Source organism: Equus asinus, chromosome 20, assembly GCF_041296235.1.
Source record: "Equus asinus isolate D_3611 breed Donkey chromosome 20, EquAss-T2T_v2, whole genome shotgun sequence".
NCBI lineage: Eukaryota > Metazoa > Chordata > Mammalia > Perissodactyla > Equidae > Equus > Equus asinus.
Window position 1 is genome coordinate 110,865,564 of NC_091809.1, and position 24,328 is coordinate 110,889,891.

The following is a 24,328-nucleotide window of genomic DNA, read 5'->3' on the forward strand; positions in this document are numbered from 1 at the left end:
AGTTAGTAAATAACTGAAAATTAAACCAAGCCTAATTCTGGGACCTGAGTTTTCATACTTTACAGTTAAAGGATAGAAGAAAAATACTGCCACTTTGTTATTGTTGATGTTATTAACGTGGTTTCATGACTATTTTGAGATCTTGACCCATAACTGTCTAGTCTGAGTTCTCAGGACATACAGTGAAGACTGCTTATCAAAGATTTGTCAGCTCCAACTCCCAGAAAGGACCACAAAGGAGCCAGCCCTCCCAGCATCCCAGTCTGTGGGCTCTGCATGAAGCATCCACAACTTTGCCTTCCAAAAGGCCCAACTAGGGTATCAGGAAGCGCATAGTCTGGAATATGCAGAAGGGGCCAGAAGATAGACAGCTAAGCAGACTGCCACAGGCTTCCCAAACATCTGTGCTTATGGGGGGCAATCCTAGTGGCCTTCCTGGCTTGACCACCAAGCAGCACTAATAGAACACTTTTAAGGTATTTTCATAGTTACCACCAGTGCCATAGTGAATGGCCACATAGGTTGCAGGCATTGCACAACTCCATGAGACACCACTCACAAGCCATGCTTACCACTCATATTAAACCTCAGTAGATTTCTCTTTTTTGGTCTTTAACATCCTTGTGACTTCAGCTATTTTATGTTCATGCTTCTTTAATTTCATGGGCTCCATAAAGTTCAAGGTGGTTTGCAAGCGGCTTGCTGTGGTTGTATTTTTCAGCCACAGCCAGGCCCGTGCGGCTTGAGGATTGTTGTTTTTTATTCTGCCCTAGAGAAATTGTATGAGCAGGCTTAGTCCAGGGGCCGACCCAGGTCCCTGGATACACATGCCAATAGATTTGAGCTTAAACATTTTTGTATAATTCATGATTGATTCATCGTTGCCAGAAGTGGCAATTACATGGGTAGAAGTTCAATAGGGGATCCAAAAAAAAGTCTTCAACAACATCTTTTATTATTTTCATATATTATTGTTATTATTAAAGAGCTTTAAGTCTTGCGTAAATATAGAAATTCAGAAGGAGCCACATACGCTCTTAACAACGCAGAAGAACGCAAAAGACTGCACAAATCAGCCACAGCTGCGCCCAGTTCTCAGGGCACCCTCCTCATTCCTGCCTCCCCGGCTCTACTCCCAGACCAGCTAACAATAGTTTTTTAACAGCAAAAGGAGTTCTTTTGTCACACTATCTCCATGTTGTCTTTGCAGGTAAGTAAATATCCAGAAATCTCCACCTCAGTAGCAATGTGAGAGAGAAAATATTGTCATAAACTCAAGAGTAGGGAACAAAAATATATGCATCTTTGAATCTGCAACGCCCAGATCAGACCCTAACAGTTTCTCTCTCTCTCTCCCTCCCTCTCCTTTTCTCCTTCCCTTCCTTTCTTTCTTTTTCGCTTTTTCTTGCTGTTTTCCTTTCCTTAAATCCTTCACTCTTTCTTTCCTTCTGTCTTTTATTGTGTCTTTCCTTCCTTCTTTCATTCAGTCTCGCTTTTATTCTCTCTTACTTTCCCTACTTCTTTTGTCGTTCAGCACACATCTGAGTGCCCACTACGTAGCGGGCTTGTGCTCAGCAGTCGCTATGAGAGGAAATAAGAGAGCAAGCCCTCACCCTTCCAAGCTTACAGCCTGGTGGGCAGGCTCACTGCATGTTGATGGGTGAACTCCACGCTTCCTTCGTTTTACTGCTCATTGTATTCCTAAACAGAGTGGTCAGAAAAAGTATCAGTGCCCATTAGCTCTAAAGAAGTACTTCCAGTGCAGGGTCGCCACCTACAAAGTCCTACAGGGCCACGTAGGCAGGAAAAAAAAAATGAGTGAAGAGGCTCATGTCCAAAAACAGAAACAGGTGGGGACTGTGGCAAACTGGAAGCACACGGCCTGTCTAAATCGGGCAGGGCTACTTGGCTCTCAGTGATGGTTTTCATGCAGCAATGCAGTCCTGCACGGATAAATCTCTGAATTCTTAAGAGAAAGTGAAAATCTCAATTGTGGTACAATTCCCTCACTTTTGAAACCCACATGGCCTAAGCAGCAAATACCTGAGAGCTGGCTGCAGCCAGTGACTGCCAGCTTGTGACCCCTTTTCTCATTGTTTGGCTCTCAGCTCATCTTGGTAGGGACGCCTTTCTGTCAAAGGCACGCCACAGCCACCCCAACCCAAGTTCCACTCCTGGCCTTTTAGGACCCTGTACGTGTGACTTATCGGTCCAAATACCTTGTAGATTCTTACAGCAAACATGAATCACGAGGAAGCATTGCCCAAATAGAATCCTATAAAATTACGTTCTTCTTTTAAATCATCTGTTGGGTCTATTGGAGAAAGTCAAGTACTGAGAAGCGATGCGATGAGTAACGAGCGGGGCTGACTTCCATAGTTGCATTGGAGTTATCACTGAGAAGCCTGGGAAGTCTTTCTAATGAGTGCCACCCACATCCTAGCCTGACCACTGGGACCTCCCTCTCAGCTGGCCCATTTGCTTGAGGGTAATGACTTCTGCTGCCAAATCAAACGGAGGCTTGAGCAAGCTTCTTGGTCACATCTCAAGAATATATAGTCCCTTTGATGGATTACGCCTGTAGTTATCAACTGCTCTTTCAGGCCTACCTTCCAGCGAAATATGTGGGTCACAAACACATCCACCCTCTGCAGAAGCATTTTCTAAAATGTATTCTATGGAATTCTAGACCCAAGATGCTCTGTGGAAAAAAAGAGAGAGGGCACTCCACAGTCACATATATTTAGGAAATACAGCAAGATACATCCAACACACACACACGTGACCATACACACACAAACATACATACACAAATGTTTTGGAAATTTCTCAATAAAATTGGCTTATTAAAAGGTCTAAAAAGTTATAAGTATAGAAGCTGGATGAACTTTCACTCCATGTTTTCCAAATTATACAACCAAGGAATGCTGATCATTCACATATCTGCAGAAAATGCTTTCGACATTGTTGATTGGAACTAACAATATGGTTTCCTCACAAAGGTCAAGCCATATTCAATGAAAGTGAGATATATTTTGATTTATGTTAAAACATATTTTGAACAGCTTTATGTTTCTGCATTTTCTCTATTGAACCTTCTCCAGCTTAACACACAGTCCGGGGTGGGACCCCTGCGCTGTCATCATCAAACCGACATGAATCGCACTTCATGTATCACATAGTGTTTTCACAAATATGTCTTCATTGAACCCTCGTGACAAACTTCTCAGGTGAATATCTCCCTGTGCTTTGTCTGCTCATCTCAAAAACAGGGAAAACAAGTGACTTGTCTAAAGTCACTCAGCTGATGTGAGGTTGCAGTTCTGTTGACTCCCGGTACACAGCTGCTTCAAAATTCTCATCTGACTATAGTTCCAGATGGCTCAGAGTTTCTACATCCAGTGCTGCTCTTCCAAACTCATGGATGACCTTGTGATTGTAAGCACTGTTGATGATGACAGCAGTTAAGGGCCCTGGCTCATGCTTAGTAAAAAGGCCATCAGAAGTCTGTGATGAGTGTAAATTAGAAAGACAGAATAACGTAACGCATTGCAGAACTCATCAATTCATATGTAAAGAGCAGAGCTATCCATCAGTCCCAACATTGGTGCGGAGAAGTCACTGGGGTGGGCAGGTTAGGAAGATGAGTAAGATATATTCCTTACCTTCCAGTTATGGGCAAGAAAAGCAACCAACAGCTTTAAGACAAGGTGAACGATCATCTTGCACAGGAAAAATTCAAAGGAGAGAAAAAACCGAGGCAACTCAAGCAAGGAGGTTGAGAACTGAGAAAAGGTCACTGAATTTCAACCTAGAGATGACTGACTGCGCCCATGGAGAGAGCAGGCTGCCATGGAAGTAGATCACAAAGGGTTGATATGTACATGGTCACCCTGAGTGGGTGAACCTCCAGTCAAACTAACTCTAGAATTTACTGTCGGAAATCGCAGAACTGTGGATAAACCTCCTGAACTACGATGTTGCAATGTGTGAAATTGCTTTCCTGCTCTTCTTGTCAGCCTTGCAGGGAGCAGTTCAATGCTGTACCTTTCCGCATGCGAGCATGAGTTTGTCTCTGCTGCTTTTGAGCAGGAATTGAAGGATGTTCTCAAAATGCGTCAGCTTTTCCCCAAGACACAGGATTTCCTGTAGCTGACCACAAAGAGCATTTGCTCAGCCCAGCTCCGTGTGTCAACCTAGCCAGGCAGAAGGGAAGCCCCACAGCTCCTTAGCTGCAGGTATTTTCCATCGGGCCCATAGGCTAGAAGAGTGTGCAGCTCTGATGCACAGGGTCCAGGACGCTCCAAAGGTAGCCTGAGGAACCCAGGGAGGGCTGTGAGCCCAACATCCTCTGCACACGTTCTCTCCTGGAGCCTGGCTCACTGCTGGCCTGAGAGGTCCTCACCAAGGGAAACAGCAGTGACAGCAGCAACAGGCTGTGTTTTCCATGCACTGGACAAGGCTTAGCCGGCTTACTTTTACATTTGGTATTACTATTCACCCAATCCCCATAAATGATTCATTGGCTCCTTGAAAGGCTCTGTCTCCTCCTGTCTTGTCCACTCCTACTCATCCTTGGAGGTCCTCCTCAAATCAGTTCTTTTCTCTTGGGAAAGTTTTCCTGACTGTCCCAGCCCACAAACACACCTTCTCGGTTACTCACTGCTGTGATTGTTTTCCAAATATTTCAGATGTGACCTTTGCCTTGTCATTAAAATGCAAGCTCCCCAAAAATAACGGGACAGCCATGCACCGGACGGCTTCTGTGGAGCGTTGTGCCAAGTTCGTATGACCACCCGACGTGATTGAAATTATTTTGTTTTGTAGATGAAGAAACTAAAGCTCAGAGGGTCCCAAAGTCACACAGCAAGAAAATCATGCAGTCGGGACTTGATGCTAACTCTCCTGGCCGTAAAGCCCCTGCTTCCCCATAGGGCCCGCTGCCTCTCACGTTGGCAGTTACGGACCACGTTACACGTGCCAAGCCTTTGTGCTGGTCTCACGGTTAGATGTACGTTCCCATTTCTCCAAAACTTAGAGGGTAAAAATACTCTGTCAACCAAGAAACTGAAATATCATCTGCTGAACCATGAAGGAGAAAGAGCAGCAAATAAAAACTCTCGGAAGATAAAGCCACCTCACAAACATGTCTAACCAGTGAGGGCCAGGCTTCTACGTGCTGATGAAATCGGGGACCATACAAGAGGAAGCCCTTGTTTGTTCTATTCTCCCTCCTTGGTCTGGAAGAGTGTCGAAGAGACACAGCATATTTCAAGCACATCACTCTGAGCGCTATCAATAAGCATCGGGGCTTGCTGAGACATCTCTGCTGTTCCTGGAATGTGGAGCCATCCTGGCATTTCCTTTCTAGTTTCTCTGCCCTTTTATTGCCTGCTGAGTGCCAGGAACTGTCAAGTAGAGAAGATGCCATGTAGTCCTTGTCCTTGTCCTTACAGAGTACCGTGTCTGATGGGGGAGGTATTTTAGGAAACATATGCAGTAGCGTGTGGTGAGTATATCAGACGTGTAACAAAGAACGTCGATGACACAAAGGAAGGAGTGATCAACTCTGCCCATGTGAGTCAAAGGAGGCTTTTTCTGGAGGTGCTTGAGTTGAGCTTTAAGGAATCAAAGGACCACCAGGAGGTGGAGGAGTATTCAAGACAGAGAAACAATATTGCCAAGACCCCATGGCCGGAAAACCAGGGCACTGCTTTCCTCCACGGCACCTGAGGCATGAAGCAGGACAGTGGGGAAGGAGGCAGAGGAGGCCAGGGCTGAGCTGCTTCCCAAGGCTCCTAGGAAACACTTCTTGACTTGATTTGAAAAAATTCACTGAAGAACTGAAAAGAGGTTTGCTTGTTACTCCAGTAGACTTTCCAGAGAGGTTCCATATTGAAAAGGCTCAGGTAGGAACACAGACTGTTCAATTAGATGTGCTTGGGAGAAAGGCTAGTCTCAGCTGCTCTTGGAGCACAGGAATATGTGCATCCTCAGCCAAGAGAGCAGGAAGAGCTGAAGGAACCAGAGATGCCATCAGCCTGGGCTATGAACAGGACTCTCAGGAAAGAAGCTGAGCCATGAGTTTGTCGCTTCTGGCTACAGGTCAATCCAAGCAGCTGACCACCATCCTTTCACATTCTGTCATTCACTCAGCCAGTATTTATGGAGCGCCTACCACATGCCAGGCCCTGTTTAAGTGCTGGGAATACAACAGTGAACAGAGCAATTTCCCTGCTGCATGGACACTCATTCTAGAAGAAAGAGACAAAACAATATACAGAGAAGGAAGCCTATCAGAGGGTGGTAAGTGCTATGAAGAAAACAGAATGGGTTAAGGAGGCTAGGAGGTGTGGGAGTGGGTGGAAGAGGAGACACTGCTTTATATAGGATGGGTGGAAAAGGCTTCTCTAATAAGGTGGCTTTGTACAGAGACCTGAGGAAGTGAAGGAAGGAGCCACGAAGCCTTCTGGAGGAAGGGCATCATGACAGGCGTGTTTGAGAATCAGTTAGGAGGTCTGCGTGGCCCAAGAGGACTGGTGGAGAGAGAGACAGATGAGATCACGAGGTGGAGGGAAGTGCAGGGAAGCCTCGCAGGAAGGGTGGCTGTACGCCAGGACAGTCTGCGTTCATGTCTGCCGTCTAGACACAATTACTAACAGAGCCCTCTTTCTCTCCCCAAACAGTCCCACTTTGGATAATAAATTCTATGGTCCCCTCCTTGCAGGTGACTTTGAGAGCTCTAGCTTTGACTCTGAATAAGAAGGGAAGCTTTAGAGGAGGTTACGCAGAGGGATGACATGATCTGACTTACACTTTAAAAGAACCATCCAGCTCCTGGGGAGAGGACAGATGCAAGGGCTAAAGCAGGGAGACCAGGGGGAGGCGACTGAAATAATCCAGGCAAGAGGACAGATGGCTTGGACCAGGGTGCTAGTGGCAAAGGCAGGAGGACTAGCAGGTCCTGGTTCTATGTTCACGGTTGAACTGCTAGGATTGCTGATGGACTGAGTGTAGGATGCGACACAATGAGAGAAGCTCACCTAGGCTCTGAGTCTCTGTGTGTTCTTAGTGCTTATGTCTGGCCTTTCTGCTTATGCCTTCCTTTCTTTCTAAGGAAAAAGATAAGTTTTGCTTTATTTTTGGTTTTTAAGTATTTTCAAATTTATAGACAAATTTCAAGGCTAGTACAAGAACTTCCATAAACCCTTCACCCTTTCTCCCTAAGAAGGACTCCAAGGTCTGGGGCCTGAGTACTTGGCAGTTACTAATCTATTTCTCTTGCAGAAGTGGATAGTCCTTAATACCCAGAGGAAAGTTTCCCCAGGTTAGAAAGCTCACAAAAAGCTAGCAATCCTTTTTGACTCCCTTGTTCCACACCTCAGATCCTAAACGCAGAATGGTTTAATACAAGTGAAAACCATCTTTGTGAGAATCCTCACAGTTTATCTAGAAGAGAATAAAATGTAAGTAATGGAAATGTTAACCCTTAGAGAGTTTTATAAATTATGGCTTAGCAACAAGACACAAGAAAACAAGCCTTTAAAACTAAAGTTATAAAGACACATGGAGAATTACATATTTGATAGGTTAAATTAGCATACTACAGAGTAAAATGTATGTAGATTGCAATATTGTAAAAATATCTATGCACATGACAGCTGATAGAAAAAAACCCAAATATTCACTGTGTTAAAATGGTAGACTAATGGGTCACCTGATATTTAAAACATTGCTGTTAATTCTTGTTTTATTCTTTCGATAACAACAGAGAGGAAGTATCTGGTTCGGGAAAAAGCCTTCCTACTTTGATTCAGCAGGCCAGTTTCCCACTTTTCTTCTTTTTTTAAATCTCCTTTCCTCACTATATCCTGGCCACCCTCGTTCATAGAATGAGAAGGAAGAAAGAAACAGTGAAGGGAAGAAGGAGACAGGAGACAAAGGAGAAGCAACAGGAACCAACGATCGCTCCTTTGAAATGTTTCTCACTTTCAACCAGGCATGCCTCCACCCCATTCCACCCCGCCACCCCCCTCCAAGCCAGGACACCTCACCCCTGGACCGCCACCCTCATCCAAGCCAGGACCCCTCACCCCTGGACCGCCACCCTCATTCAAGCCAGGACCCCTCACCCCTGGACCGTGGTACAACTACCTGGTGTGTCTCCTGCTTCCACTTCTGTGACGTCCTGCCCACAATCCTTTTGCAGCACAGTAGCCAAGGTAATTCTTTAAACATATGTCAGATTATGTCACCGCTCTTGTTTTAACCACCCCACCCAGTAGCTCCCCTTTCCATCTCCTCAGCGGGGTCTAGAGCAGCAGTTCTCTGGGTGCCCTGAGACCACTTCAGGGGATTCACGAGGTCAAAACCATTTTCATAATAACACTAAGATAGTATCCCCCTTCTTCACACTTGTTTTCTCTTGAATGTACCAAGTGAATGCGGAAGATCAAAGAATCCCGCTGTCTCCCACTAAGTCAGGCATTAAAGAGATACACCATTCCGCTCTAGCCGGTCATGGCTCCCTACTTCCTATCACAACAAATTCAGGATGTTTGGTAGCATCTGACACCCTCTTGTCCAACTACACTTCCTCCTAGTCCTTGCACATACCCCTTCCTCGGTTCAGGTCAGCATCTTCAATCTCCCCCAAACAGCTACGCTCGTCACCATCTCTACACTCGAGTCCCACGACACTCTCTCCCAAGATGGCTCTCCACTTACCCAAAATGTGCCCACCTTTCAAAGCCCAACTCATGCCATCTCTTCTACTGGGCCACGTAGGATCCTCCAAGCATTACTGATGTCCCTTGACTCTGTACTTTACACCCTGGCACAAGGATTGGAATTCAGTTTCATCTCATGCACTAACTCCAATCATATATTAGTGTTTGTCTGAAACGGTGTTGAGAAAGATTCTGAGTCTCAAAAGGGAAAGGAACGCCATGATTGGTCAGCGTCTGCCAGTGGGCGCAAGTGGAAGGAGAAGGACTTAGCACTTACTAATGGGTTCATGGGCATCGGTTCCAGATAATCTCTGTGTGGTAATACATCCCACTGTTCCTATAACGTAGTCTTTTCTTAGCAAAGAAACATGGAGTGACTTGAACCCTGCAGGTAGGAAAAGTTCTGATTAGCTCCTCCAGCCCCTTCCTAACTTCAAGTCAGAGCCCAACGGAATCCCCTGACCGGCTCCGTCCATCCCGTTTTCAGCTCTCTCCTCCCTGACAAACGGGGAAATGGCTCCAGGTGCCAGGTGTTGGTTGTCTCGTTTTGCTTGACCCTGAAGACTGCACTGCAGGAGTATTGATTCCAGCTCTATCAACAATTTTATTTGCCCCTTTTTCCCTTAATACAGATGTCCATTTTTGCCTACTCATTATCAAAATCATCTAAATGGTAAACTTCCTAAGACTAGAGTGTGTCTCCACGGCAGCACTTAGTACCCGGGAAAGAACCGGGGTCCAAGCAGGCGCTCAGTGGGGTTGAATGAAAAAGAGGGGAGGCAGACTCTGCAGGTTAGGAAGCACATTGTCATGACACAGCAGAGAGCACCGTGATTCCGGGATGTTCCATCATCCATGATTAATTCCACGTGCCACCTTTATGAACACTCCCCTCGCCCCACTTTTCATGAGACGCCTTCCAGATTTCTCACAGCAACAGGCACTCTACCATGGAGATTTCATTAGAGGTAAAAGCCAGAAAAATAAATATTTATCACGGGACGAAATATCAGGAAAAGTTCTGTATGCCAGCAGTGGACAGCTCAGGTGGAGCTGAAGCTCAGTGTCAACCTGATTTTCTTTTCTTTTCCCCGGAACAATGCAATAGCCTGGTTTAACTCCCATAAGTTGGCTTTGTGATGCTGGGCACTCAGTCGTGCTCTCTGGATCCCAGCTCCTTCCTCTGTCAACGCAGGGAGTGGAGGGGAGATGCGTTTAAGGTTTTCTCCGGCTTTAAAGTCCATGATCCATCATCTGAATAGGTATTTGAAGTATTGAATCTGAAAAATGAAGTTATTTTGATTAATATTTAATACAGAAAGTGCTCCGTGATGAAGGACCTGCTTGGATTTGGGGCACATGGAGGGAGCACTTGCCTACCGTAGAGTGTGCACTTTCGTCGGCCGACCTTCCTGCGCTTTCGGAAAACGGTTTACAATGAGAGAACTGGGGACGCTGGATTTGATCACAGTCCCAGCTGCCACTCACTGTCTTCTCCGCCAGTGTAGAGGAGCTTTTTATGATTTTACTGTCTCCTCATTCCAGGTGAAATTTAAAACGAGCCAAGTCAGTGCTGCCGCTGCACTTGGAGATTGTCTTTATCAAATGATTCAACTTAAATGTCCATCCCCAGTCCTTCGTTTGTGTGTGTCATTGTCTCCACTTTCTGCCTCTGCCTCCTTCACCACTTGTAATCCAGCCAGCCCGCATGACTGCCCTTCTCTATCAAGTAGTTCTCCGTGTGACTGCCACTCTGCGCACTCAGGACTCTGACCTCTCCCTGCTGGGGCAGGCTGCCTGCCTCCCTTAATGAAATAAAGCGGGACCCTGCACTGGTCTCTTTGGAAGAACAAGCCAGTCTCATCACACTTTCTTGAATGCATCGCATCTTTGTCCTCTTCTGCCTGAAACAACTGTCCCCTCGACTCTTGGCACAGCTCGACTATTCTTGTCCCTCACATTTCCGTCTTCACAAGGCCTTTGCTGATCCCCTCCTCTCCAACACCTGCCATCCTCCATTATCTCCCTAGAGGCTTCCAAAATAACTCTCACGATTACATCATGCTTGGAATTACTTTTTCAATCTCTGAAATCTACCCTAGAATATAACTGCCTGAGGTCAGGGACTGCGTTCATCAGCTCATCAGCATCCTGAGAATCTGGAACTATGCCAGGAATGTTCTAGAATGAGCAGAAGACAGAAAGAGAAAGAGGGTGAAAGAGAAAGAGGATGAGTGGGCCTGGTTCTGTCTTAGAGTGTTACCCTCCCCTTGAGTTTTCTGGCTTTGATCACGGCTGCTGCCCCCACCGTGAGGCAGGACAGCATTGCGTGGGAAAACTTAGGTTTAAATTCAAGTTCTGCTGTTTACTAATTCTAGGGTGTGAGCAAGTGACCTAGCCTGGCTCAACAAGACTGTGTATCTAGAATACACTTTGCAGGGTTACTGTGAGGATAAAATGAGATCATGTCTAAAAAAGGACATGGTGGTTACTCAATAAATATTAATTACTTTCTGTCTCCACTCCCCCACAGCCCCCACGCCAGGTGTACCACTGTTTCTTTAGCACAGTGGCTCAAGTGTGGACAAAAACATCTTCTCCTGCTTCTCCTTAGCACATCTGAGACAGACTGGCACTTTACTAATTGCTAAGGGAGAAACAAAAGGTAATTAAACACAGAGAGCTGTGATCCTAAAGATAAAGAGAATCCTATGGAGCAAACTCTTTCCTTTTATTATTATCTCCATTCACTCATTGTGTCCTAATTAGCAGGGAACTGGTGCAGCCCACCTACCCTGTAGGCCACACAGCCTTGTAGATGAGGGGAAGACCTTAGCTCAGAGAGAGAACAAGAACCAGCAGAAAGTAATAGGGAGGCAAGAAAATGAAGGTAAAATCGTGGTCCTCGAGGTAGGAAGATAGGGTTGCCAGATTTTATGAGGGGGGTGGGGAGGCGAGCAAGATACCCAATTAAATTTGAAAAATAGCTCTAATTGTCATAGTTTTTCAATTTTTTAAAAAAAGCTGAAATCAGGACACTTAGGATGTCCCCACAAAGTCAACATAGGATTCAAGTCAAAATCATTAAATACAGGACATGCCCTTGTCTACACAGGATGCTGGGCCAACCTGCCCCAAGGGGAGGGGCCTGTAGTCAAAGCCCAAGTTTGGCCCATTAACATGAGGTTTGAGAGGAGTTTGGCTCAAAGGAGGAGACTTCAACCATTGGCAGACAGGCCGTATGCAGAGGGCGCCAGGGACATGCTGGACAGAGGAGTGCTGGGGGGTCGAGCACAGCGAGGAAGGTGGTCCCGGATCCCAGACTTGTTGCTGGCACCCCAAGACAGAACACCAGCAGGCTGGGAGAGAAGGAGAAGCCTGCAGGACTGAGAAGCAAATCAGGGAGCACTTGGCGGTGGTGGTGATACTCTAAATCTTAAAAAGCAGGTGAGCGGGCACCCAGCAATCAGAGTGGGTGCAGTTCTGGGGGCCCTTGGCCATGGTAGGCACCAACTCTTCAGTTCCCCGACTGTGGGGAGGTCCGAGAGGTCCTGGAGAGGGTCTAAAGGGGCTGGGTACCTGTGTGCAAAGTCACTCAGGGGGCCAGGGGCAGGACCATCTACCCCAAGACAAAGAGTGCTTCAGCATTTTAACAACCAGGGCAGCCGTTCCACTCTGTACCAGAGAATATCAGACCAGCCCCAGCCTGTTCTCAGAAGGGGCAATCTACCCAGGAGGCTCAGCAACAGACTCTGGCTCTAATTCCAACCCCTGCTGGGTGTATCTTGGTCCTGCTGACTATTAAGCATCTGTGGGGGGTGGTTGGCTGACTTGGTGACAGGCATCTGGTATCGTTTGGAGCAGGGGGAGAGGCCAGGATAGAGGCCAGACTAAGCACACACACACCTGTATCACATCGCACATCTCTCCCCCTTTGATAAAGATGAAATCCGCGTGTTCTGGACTAGAAGCTCCAGGAGGAAAGAGACTAGAGAAGCATACACAGCTCTAATGTCCAGCATAACATGAGGATAATGTCAGAGCAGAAGAGCTTAAGCAATATTCAAGGTCTTTCGTTTATTCAACATGCATTCATTTTTAGCTCGTACTGTGTGACAAGTATCATGCTTTGCCCTGGGATGATAATAATTAAAATAAAAGTAAATGTTTGCTTGCATTTATCAAATGCTTCCTTTGTACAGTTCTAGTGCTGTGCACTTGACACACGTGTCTTTGTTTAATATTCAAAACTTCTCACTGAAGGATATTATTTCACCCATCCTTTAGATGAGCTGAGATTTAGACGGTTTAAGTAACTTGCCCAAAAATGCACTACTGGTAAATGGCAGAACCAGGCCTTGAATCCAGGTCATTTGACTCTAAAAACCCCGCCTTAAAGGAACCCACCTTCTAAGAAAGGAGAAAAACTCACGAAGAAACCACGACAGTGCAGGGTGATAGGGGCTCTGATAGAGAGAGATGCAAGGTGCACAGGAGCCCAGAGCTGAGCCGCGGTCCAGTCTGGCAACATCAGGAACAGCTTCCCCGCACACCCCAAAGAAGGCGGCATTTAAGGTGGGCTTAATCCCAAATGATTCTCAACTCATTCCCAAAAAACTAAGTCAGCAACTACATACCCTGACTAATTTCCTTAAATATCAGAGGCAAAGCACCTAAGAAATGATTATACCATTGGAGAATTTCAACAAATTGCCGACAAGACTGGCTAAGAGTAAAAATGTAAATTTCAGTGACCAACTTCGAAGTGTAATGGGGTGCATGGTGAGTGTCCTGATTATTATCATATATCCTGTCATGGTGATCGATGCTACAGAATATAATTCTGCTGAAATACTGTCCGTCTTGTCAAAAAGACAAGTTGTAGCTGCCATCAGGTAGCTGTGTGCTGCCTGGCATCCTGGAGGAAAGGCAGTAGATGCTAATTCTTGGGAATGGCAAGAATGGCACAAGCTACTGACATCAGTCATTACGAAGTGAAGGGCTCACCTTCGAGCGCTGCTCTTGGGTTCTGACTGTTTTCTCATTCACCAGCAGAGGATGGTCTTAAAAACAGAACTGGTGGTGGAGGTGGCTGACTGCTGTCAGTTGCTGCCAGGTTAGGGGACAGCAGGACAGAGCAGGATGAGGGTCAGCCTAGGTCTCGGACGCGGTGCTTCTCATTCCAGTTCTCCTACCGGGTAGCGATGTGATCTTGGACAACTCCTTAACCTCTCTGGATGTGTTCTTCCTCTGCAAAAAGAATCCAGCACCAGAACTTCATCACCTCTGACACTCTTTCCACCTCTCAATCATAAGCTACTCACCAGGCCAAATTCGGGATTAGTATTAGAAGAATCACTCACATGAGAAAGAGACTAGGAAAACCCCTGGTTCTCTGCCTAGAGATGGTCCACTCAGGGAAATTATATTCTTTAGGAGGCTGTTTAATGACAAAGGATTAGTTTTCCACTGTTTTCTCACAAACCAGAAAAGACTTGCCAGGGAAAATGATATCCCCTCTGATTTTTGGCCCTTTTCAATATTAAATGAAATTATGTCAATAACGTGCTCACCACAGGATCTGGAACCGAAAAAATGGCTGCTCCATGAATATTACTTCTTCCTTCTCTTTCTCTAAGTGTCTTGGGTGTCTAATATTCAAATTCCATCTTGGACTTTCCTTTCCAAGCAGAGATTCTCTAATCGCTGGTTGAAGTGATAACAGGAGATACGTGGAAATGGTTCCCGGTCAGAGATCTCCACTCGGCTAAGGAGACCAACTCTATTGATGACCCTCAGTGGCTGGCCCACGTTGTCTCCTACAAGACGCAAACAAATAGCACTGCACATCCCTTCACAAGTCCCCAAAATTTTGAGAAACAGAGCCATGAGAATATCAGACGGGATCCCACGTAACCCCCTTATTACTGTTGGAGGCTAAGCTGGAACATAGCGTGGTGTGAGAAGCAATATTGGCCTGCCAACTCCTCCCCAAAATTAGGCGGACACCCGCTGAGGGAGAAGCCGGTCTTCCTCTACAAAGGAACAGGAGCAGTGGAGGAATACTCTCTGTAGGCAAGTCCACGTCTAAGAGAAGGAGGGCAGAGTGAGGCCCAGCAGACTCAGCATTTCTTTCCAAGTTGACAATCAGGTAGAACCATCATCCCGAGTGGGGAGCAGTAAAGATTTCGAGAGAGGTTAGGACAGCTCCTATGGGAAACCAGGAGTGGGGAAAAAGGCACGCTCCTTGTTCATGAAAGACAGTCCACCAGGAAGATTATAGAAGGAATAAAGGAACACACAAACTAAAAACCAGTCCCAGTTACACTAGGGAGAAAATGTGGAAGAACGTCCAGGCAGCTGAAGCCCTGAGCTGCCCACACAGAAGCAGGCAGGACCGTCAGATCTCCCTCCAAACTCTCTGGATTTATGGATGTGTGTCCTTCACTCCCAAGAGAAGGGAGGCTCAGGTTAGAGTCCTGACCATTGAGGAGCAAAGCTGGGCTCATTTGCTGTAGCCGGTGAAACGGAGGGAGTGGTATTAAGGGACACGATGTCCTCTGGGATGATCACTCAGCTGAAAAATTACTTGACCAAACTCAAGCAAGGTGGCAGCGCCACTGCCCAGAAGGGGGCCAGCCGCTAATTACCATGCTCTCTGGAGAGGCACTTCCAACAGTATTTCTGAGTTGTTAATTGATTAAGTTTCAGTTAAATCAATAAAGCTTCCTGGGTCAACTATCTAGGCGATATTGCTCTATAATGATAATGCACAGAAAAGTGTTTATTATCAACTTTCTCTCACTTTGGCTTAATTATTTAAGCACTTATGATTCTGTAGTCTTCCTGCCTCCCCAGAAACCAACTGAGAGGGAAACTGGCAAAGGTTTCACAGAGGCCAGATCTATTTCTAATGGATAAGAGGATCCAATGGAAAATGGACCTCTTTCTCAATTATATTCCAGAGGAGCACAATATCTTCAATCAATCAATGGGCATTTAGCTTAGAACAGTAAGAGCCACCATGGATTGAGTGCTTACGACGTGTCAGGTTCCAGCTAAGTGCTTTGGCGACATTATCTCATTTAATCTTTACAGTTTCCCTGCAAGGTAGTCACTATTATCCCCATTTTCAGATGTGAAAACATGTCAAGTCAGTAAGAGAAAGAGCTAGCATTCAAATCCAAATCTGTTGGTGTTATGGGTTGAACTGTGTTCCCCCAAAATTCTTATATTGAAGTGTTAACTCCCCGCACCTCAAAATGTGACCATATTTGGAAATAAGGTCATTGGAAATACAGTTGGTGAAGTTAAGGTGAGATCACACTGGAGTAGGGTGGATTCCTAATTCAATACGACTGACATCCTTTTAAAAGGGGAGATTTGGACATAGACGTGCACACAGAAGAAATGCTACATGAAGATGAAGGCAGAGATCAGGTGATACTCTACAAGCCAATAACTCCAAAGGTTACCAGCAAACCACCAGAAGCTAGGGCAGAAGAGTGGAGCAGATTCTTGCTCACAGACCTCAGAAGGAACCAACCCTGTTGACACCTTGATTTTGGACTTCTAGCTCCAGAACTGTGAGACAATAAATTTCTATTGTTCAGAGGCCTGGTTTGTGGTACTTTATTATGAGAGCTCCAGCAAACTAATATAGTTGGGTTCCAAACATCTGTGCCTTTCTGTTGGGTCATGTAGTCTAGATGGGCAGAGTCTCTAGCTGCTCTTGAGCCCACCCACCTGGCTAGACTGCCTGGCACCAACCTTTATCGGAGTTTGGATTGAGACTGTGGAGGCACCTCTGACAACATGTCTAGTGTGGTTTCCCCACCTGAAACCTCACCTTCCCCTGCTTGACGAGCTCCCCACCTGTCTTGGTTTCTGAGAAATCCACATTGCCCCCATGCTTTGAGTTAGCAGGCCATGTGTTATTCATTCATTTACTGGAGAAAAAACCTTACTGAGTGCCTTCTCTGTTCCTACTAATCTTTCATGGAGTTTACAGTCTAGCAGAGGAACGTGGTGTTAAGAAAATTATTACACCTAGAATTATGAGAAGTAGATTCAAAATGCTTGTCTTAGGACCCTACCAAAATTGAGACTGATTCTCGTCTTTATTCTAAGGCTTACTTTGACAGTTTTTAAAATAAACAATAAGATATTTTGAAACATCAGAAGACAGAAGCCAAAGAAATAGTGAATGATTTTCCTGACTCTGCATTCAAGGCAATGATAAACAGAATCTGGCAATTATCTGTACAGTTCTCAAATTTAGCAAAACTATAAACCTGTATAAGAAGCTACTGAAACCAATGCAGAATAAACCCAAAGAAAACTATACCAAGGCAGGCCGTAAATTAGCATAAATTCAGCAAAGCATCCTGAAAATTAGTGATAAAGATAAAATCTTAAAAGCAGTCAGAAACAAGACACATTGCATAGAGGGAGTAAATAGGTAAGACTGCAGAATTCTCATCAGAAACAACACAAACAAAGAAGATGAAGTGTGGAAACAAAACAATCAACAAACAAATAAACTTGCTAACCTAGAATTCTATAACCAGCAAAAAGATCCTTCAAAAATTAAATTGAATTAGACATATTTAATGAAGTTAAGATTGAGAGAATGTATTGCCAGAAAATGTGTGTGACAATAATTTTAAAGGATGTTCTTTAGGCAGAAGGAAAACAATATAAGATGTGTTGAAAAAGGTAATATGCATATAAATATAAAAGACTTCTCATTTTTTAAGCTTTTAAAGAATATAATTAACTATTTAGGACAAATATAACAACTTATTGAGGGATTAGAACAATGTCAAAGTAAAATAAACGACAACATTGCACAAAGGATGAGAGTGGAGGAAAATGGAAGTAGAAGGTTTATAAGATACTTTCATTATGTGTGAAGTGGAATAATATTATTTGAGTAAAGATATGCATTTTAAACTTGAGAGCAACCAAATAAACAAAGAAACAAACAAAGAAGTAATATAGCAAGCTGATAAGCCAATTGGTTGTTATGTGCCATCAAGTCAGCTCTGACTCCTGGTAGCCATGTGAATGAGTGATGTCCACAATGTCCCGTCCTCAGCAGCCCCCCTCAGCTCCTATAGACTCATGCCTATGGCTGCCTTTATGGAATCAATCCATTTCATATTTGGTCTTCCTCTTTTCCTGCTGCCTTCTACTTTTCCCAGCATTACTGTCTTTTCCAAACAATCCAGCCTTCTCATGATGTGGCCAAAGTAGGACAGCCTCAATTGCATCATTTTCCCTCCAGCGATAGTTCAGGCGTAATTTGCTCTAGCACCCACACGTTCACCTTTCTGGCAGCCCAGGGTATCCGCAGAGCTCTCCTCCAGCATCATATCTCAAATGAGTCCATTTTTTTCCTGTCAGCCTTCACCATGCAGCTTTTGCACCTGTACACAGTAATTGGGATTACGAGGGTGTGGATAATCTTGGCCTTGGCCTCTAATGACACTTCCTTATGCTTGATTGTCTGTCCCAATTCTTTCATTGCTGCCCTTCCGAGTCTCAGTCTTCTCTTGGTTTCTTTTTTTTTTTTTAGATTTTATTTTTTTCCTTTTTCTCCACAAAGCCCCCTGGTACAAAGTTGTATATTCTTCGTTTTGGGTCCTTCTAGTTGTGGTATGTGGGACGCCGCCTCAGCATGGCCTGATGAGCAGTGCCATGTCCGCGCCCAGGATTCGAACCAACGAAACACTGGGTCGCCTGCAGTGGAGCGCACAAACCTAACCACTCGGCCATGGGGCCAACCCCTTTCTTGGTTTCTTGTCTGCAGTCTCTATTTACATTGATGACTGAACCAAGGTAAACAAAACCTTTAACAATTTCAACGTCTTCATTGTCTACATTAAAGTTGTGTAGTTCTTCTGTAGTCATGATTTTTGTCTTGTTGTTCAAATGATAAGCCAATAGTAGAGATAAAACAAACACTAAAAAATAACCAGATCAAAAGGAAATAAGCAAAATGAAAAAAATGAACAAAGAATAGATGAGACAAATAACAACATAGTGAACATAAACCCAAGAATATCAAAATTATATTAAATGTGAAGATTCCGGGGACTCCAATTAAAAGGCAAGGATTACAAGGCCAGATGTTTTTAGAAAGCAAGACTCAACTATTTGCTGCCTAGATGAAAGCACTTTAAATATAAAGACTCAGAATGAAAAAAGATATATTTTGCAGACACTGATCATACGGTTGTAGTGACCATATTAACATCAGGAGAAGTATAGCTCAGGAGAAGGAATAGTGCCATGCATAAAAAGGAACATTTCATAAGATAAGATGGTCAATTCATCAATAATACGTAAAAGTCCAAAATGTGTATGCCCTTAATAACAGAACTTCAAAATGCATGAAGGAAAAACTGATAGACTTCAAGAAGAAATAGACAAAATTATAGTTGAAAATTTCAACATTCCTCTCTCAGTAACTAATAGAACAAGCAGATAGCAAATGAGAGGGCATATAGAAGAGTCAAACAGCACCATCAGTCAAGTCAAGCTAATTAACATCTACAGAACATTCCACCCCAAAACAGAAGAATGCACATTCTCTACAAATGCACACAAATGCTCAGCAAAATAATCCATAGGCTGATAAAAAATATATCTCAAAGAATTTAAATGATAAAAATTATATAAAGTATATTTTCTAAACATAATGGAATTAAATAATCAGTCAATAACAAAAAAAAATATTGAAAATCCCCCCAAATTTGGAAATTAAGCAATATGTTTCCAAGTGATCCACGGGTCAAAGAGAGAAATTAGAAAATATTTTTAACTGAATGATGATGACAACTCAACATGAATTAAGATTTGGGGGTGAACCTAAAGCCATACGTACAGGGAAATTTGTAGTTTTAAATGCTTATATTATAAAAGAAGATAAGTGCAAAATAAATTATCTAAGCTTCAATCTTAGGAAGGTAGAAAAAGAAGAGTAAATTAAACCCAATATAATTGAATAAAACTACAAATACAATGGGGCCGGCAGGTGGCGCAGCGGTTAAGTTCGCATGTTCCACTTTGGTGGCTGGGGGTTTGCCGGTTCGAATCCCGGGTGTGGACATGGTACCACTTGGCAGGCCATGCTGTGGTAGGCATCCCACATAGAAGTAGAAGAAGATGGGCACGGCTGTTAGCTCAGGGCCAGTCTTCCTCAGCAAAAAGAGGAGGATTGGCGGCAGATGTTAGCTCAGGGCTAATCTTCCTGAAAACAAAAACAAAAGCAAAAAAACTACAAATATAAGAACCAGCCCCATAGCCGAGTGGTTAATTTCATGTGTTCTGCTTTAGCAGCCCAGGGTTTCGCCGGTTCCGATTCTGGGCGTGGACCTACCACTGCTCCTCAGGCCGTGCTGAGGCAGCATCCCACGTAGCATAGCCAGACTGACGTACAACTAGAATATGCGGCTATGGACTGGGGAGCTTTGGGGAGAAGAAAAAAAAATTGGCAACAGATGTTAGCTCAGGTGCCAATCTAAAAAGAAAAAAATACAAAAATAGAATCATGTATTTAGTATAAATGGTGAACTTGACACCTGCCTCTGTCTATGGCATTCCTCAGCCAACCCAGGAGACGACAGGCCTCTGCTTCTATAGTCATCAAGTGGGGATAGTTATTTTTGAAATTATTGATAAAAAACAAATTGAGATTCTCAGTGAAGAGGTTTTCATTACTGTCCTGTAGGGAGTTCAGGCATGCCCGCCTGCTTTCTCAAAATTTGTATATCTATTAAAAACGGGGATGGCAAGTAACTAATTTTATAGACCAATTAACCCGGCCTTTGAAATATTCTTCTAGTAATCAAATCTGAACAAAATTATGTGCCCATGTTTAGGTTAACCCAAAAAACCAACCAAAAAAAGAATTCTCATGTACAAAATTTTCTTTATTAAAATTGAAATGGTCATTAAACTGAGATTAAAGGGACCTCTTATGACAAAAATTGCCTTGCTCCAAACTAATCACTTCCATTTTAAGGTAATCCCCATTTTAAGGTAACCCTAAAAAAAAACCACACCTCCGCTTCAAGAATTCCATGGGGAATTCTGACCAGTGATGTGTCTCCCTTTGTCTGAAAGTGCCTGCTGAAGCTGCCCGTGACTGTGCAGCTTGGGGAGCAGATTTATTTCAGTTCACTTTGACTGGGTCAAAGGCCATGGCAGTTAAAATCCTTTGAGTTTCTAATTGTTCGCTTCCAGCCCAGGATGAAGTCAGTCTAGGTTTGCTTGCTCTCCTGTTGCTGGAAAGCAGTCTGCTGCAATAGCTGTGAGCTGACCACTATCCCCATCGCCATGGAGAAGGAGGAATGCAGCCTCTGCATAAGCGTCAACACCACCTGGTGTGCGGGCCGTTGCTTGGCCTTGCTGAAGCGAGGGTGCTGAGAGTCCAGATGAGGCAACTTGCCTTAATTTCTACTTTACCAATATTTTAAGTTTCCCAAGTAACAGCCGTGAATCCCTTAGCCAACACTGTCTGTGTTGTGATTGAGGTTAATTACCACGATATTCGTTTGGGTTTGGATTTAATTTAGGTAAAACAAAATTTGGGGCAGCTCAGATGGATGTAAATGAATGCTTCAGTAATGCGCCAATTTTGCATTTTAAAAGTATTTTTCTGCTAGCTTTACCTATTGAGGGATAAACATGGGCATGAGTACATATCTATATTTAATCATGGAATGCTGTCAATAGCCTCAAAAAGCCAATTGCAATAATAAAAGGCATGCCTCTGCAGTATGATAGCACAAAAATTCATTTAAAACCAAATAAAAATGCCAGCAGCCAATTATAAAATTTATTTTATTGGTCCACTGTAATACCAATGCCAACCAGCAGCCTGTGAACAGCCAATCCCTGTAGACTAGAACCAGAACGAACCAGCAAACCCACTTCCTTCTTCACGCTCTTCAGAAAACCCAGGCATGGAGGCGTCCAGCCGCGTGTGTACACTCTCGCAGCCTCTTCACAACAGGCCGGTTAAAGGGGAAAGTGTGTCTCCTTTGCCATTTTTCTGTGGCATCTGGCTGTGCAGGAGTTTGACAAACTGAAACTGAAAGAGCCTGCATTTTAAGGAATATGCTTTATTTGATATTAAATTAATTTGATCAATAAAACTCACCTTACTGCACTTTTGGTGGCATATAGACCTGGTGGCCAGTTAGGAAAATGAGTTAAACAGCAGTCCCTTCTCTCCCTTAAAACCAATTATTTTCTCATTGGGCAAGTCAAAGAGTGAAAAAGATTTGGCCTGAATTAAATGTTTTGATACTGAAACTGTATCATGTACTTTTGGGTTAAGAACCCTGCAAATATACAGAATTTAAGGCAGTGGCAATGAAGAACCCAAAAGGCAATAGAATGTCCAGAATCCGATATGAGACTTCCTTAACACTTTAGGCCAAGTATCAATAAGTCAGCTTATGACTCTTACTCCTCCTTCAAATATACATGGAAAAGAACACTTGGAAGTATTTTTCTGAGCAATTAAACCCAAGTCTTATGTGTTTTTTTCTATCATTAATATAGTTTCAGGTTAGTAAGAACCAAAGAAAAAGCCATCTTAAAATTCTAAAAGTCATACCTTCATCTTTATATTCTTTTATACTGTACAAATTCAAAGCTTTACAAGAAATATTAAATATGTAAGCACTATCACAGTGGGGAGGAAGGATGCAGTTTATTTTCTGTGGCCAAAAGGATGCAGTTACACTTTCTGTGACTTCCAGGACAGTTTAGAAAAGTGGGGTACCAGAAGAGCTCCTTTATGAGGTCAAGGTTCCTATGCTTATGGATCCTAGAAGCTGGTCTTCAGAGAGCAAATATTACAGCAAGCAGTTCTATCCCTGTCACATTTTGATTAAGCCAAACAGAAACTTCCAGAATATTGTAACCTAAGGCTCTCCTTCCTAAACTCCTCAGGACCTGGTGTACAAGGACCCAGCCCGGCCCAACATCCAGAAAACATGCACCTTCAAGGAGCTGGTGTACGAGACAGTGAAAGTGCCTGGCTGTGCTCACCACGCGGACTCCCTGTACACGTACCCGGTGGCCACTGCATGTCACTGTGGCAAATGTAACAGCGACAGCACTGACTGCACCGTGCGAGGTCTGGGGCCCAGCTACTGCTCCTTCGGTGACATGAAGGAATAAAGAGCGCTGACACTGTGGGCTGCCTGCCCTTGTCCTGAAGGACCAAGTTACCCAAAATGTCTGTGTGTCCCATGTGCTCAGGCTGCAAACAGCTGTGGGAGCTCCTGCTGACCTCTGCTCTCCTGGCAGAGCGGGAGCTGCAGGAACTGAGGGCAGGAGCGGGAGCCTGTCACCACTCAACCCTGTGTCCTAGGGCTGGGCTCTGTCAGTTTCATGCAACTGGAATTAAGTTGTTTCCCGTTGTGAATAGACTTAGAGGTCCTTTGGAGCATGCTCATGATTTTACAGATGAGAAACCTAGACTTGCGAGAAGGAGGTCTCAAGATGATTAGGTAGGAGAACTAAATGGAACACAGTCTCCTAGTAGATGCATGGCCTGCAGGAGCACGGCCAGTGCTGCGATAGCATCATACAGCAGGTACCTAGCTCTATGTCCAGTTGTAGATTACTGAGGGGATAGTGAGGAAGCTGCGGCGACTGAGCCAAGACTGCCCACTTTTCTGCTGATCCACAGAGGTGGCGGCATCAGTTCCACCTTGTCTGTGTTTTCCTGGCAGAGAAGCTGTTGTTGACCTGTGCAGGTGGGAGCAGGGGAGGAGAATGGTAAGCCAGGAACAGGGCAACCATTCAGGATTTGCAGTCTGAAATACCAAATCTTAATTTTTATTTCAGATTTGAATTAAAAGCTAAGGCAAGAACTATTAATTTGGGCCTGTGGAAATTCAATGGTAAAACCACTAAATATCTTTTCCAGAATTGTTATCCCGTACATAGTCTATTGCTTAAAAAAGTTTGATCAAGAATTTCTAGTCTGCCACAAAACTCCCTCTCAGGCAATCAGACATCACCTGTCACTAGTTGCTGTGCCATCTCGACCAGAATCCTCCTCCTTTTGTGGGATGGGAACCTTAAAGTCCATGTGACAGCACATCAAGCAACTTAACAAGGTACCTTAAATTACTTGTCAATTAACTTTTCACAGAAATAGTTCTCAAAAAGTGTTGGCAGTCTAGAGAGAAAAGCTGTGTTTTTTGGGCTCTCTGCATTTGCTTTGTCACTTGACTATATGTTCTCTCAAATCTATTCTTTTCAAAAGGCTACACACTGAAAATGCTTCATGAATTAAATTGCTTTTAAAGATATTAACTCTTAGGATCTCCACTTTGAAACATACTTAAATCTCAACAATGTGATCTACCAAAGGCACGTTAGATTTTTTCACGTTCTTGAACTACTCACACGTGACACATACATGTGTATTTTCATAATATTAGTGGGAAATTATTAGAACTGTATGTTAAAATGCTTCTGTAGGGGCTAGCCCCATGGCCGAGTGGTTAAGTTTGCGTGCTCCGCTGCAGGCGGCCCAGTGTTTCGTTGGTTCGAATCCTGGGCGT

General features: G+C 44.1%; 1 long non-coding RNA gene and 1 pseudogene across 1 annotated transcript; one reads left to right on the forward strand and one right to left on the reverse strand.

Moving 5' to 3' along the window:
- Positions 1-1,002: 1,002 nt before the first annotated feature.
- LOC139041164 (uncharacterized) lies at positions 1,003-16,434 on the reverse strand. Its single transcript, XR_011495972.1, has 3 exons — positions 14,303-16,434; positions 13,737-13,979; positions 1,003-10,009 (listed from the first exon to the last, which is right to left on the reverse strand). It is a non-coding gene; the product is annotated as an uncharacterized lncRNA (long non-coding RNA).
- A 4,553-nt stretch (positions 16,435-20,987) lies between these two features.
- On the forward strand, positions 20,988-23,149 carry LOC106824910 (follitropin subunit beta-like; annotated as a pseudogene).
- The last annotated feature ends 1,179 nt before the right edge of the window (positions 23,150-24,328 follow it).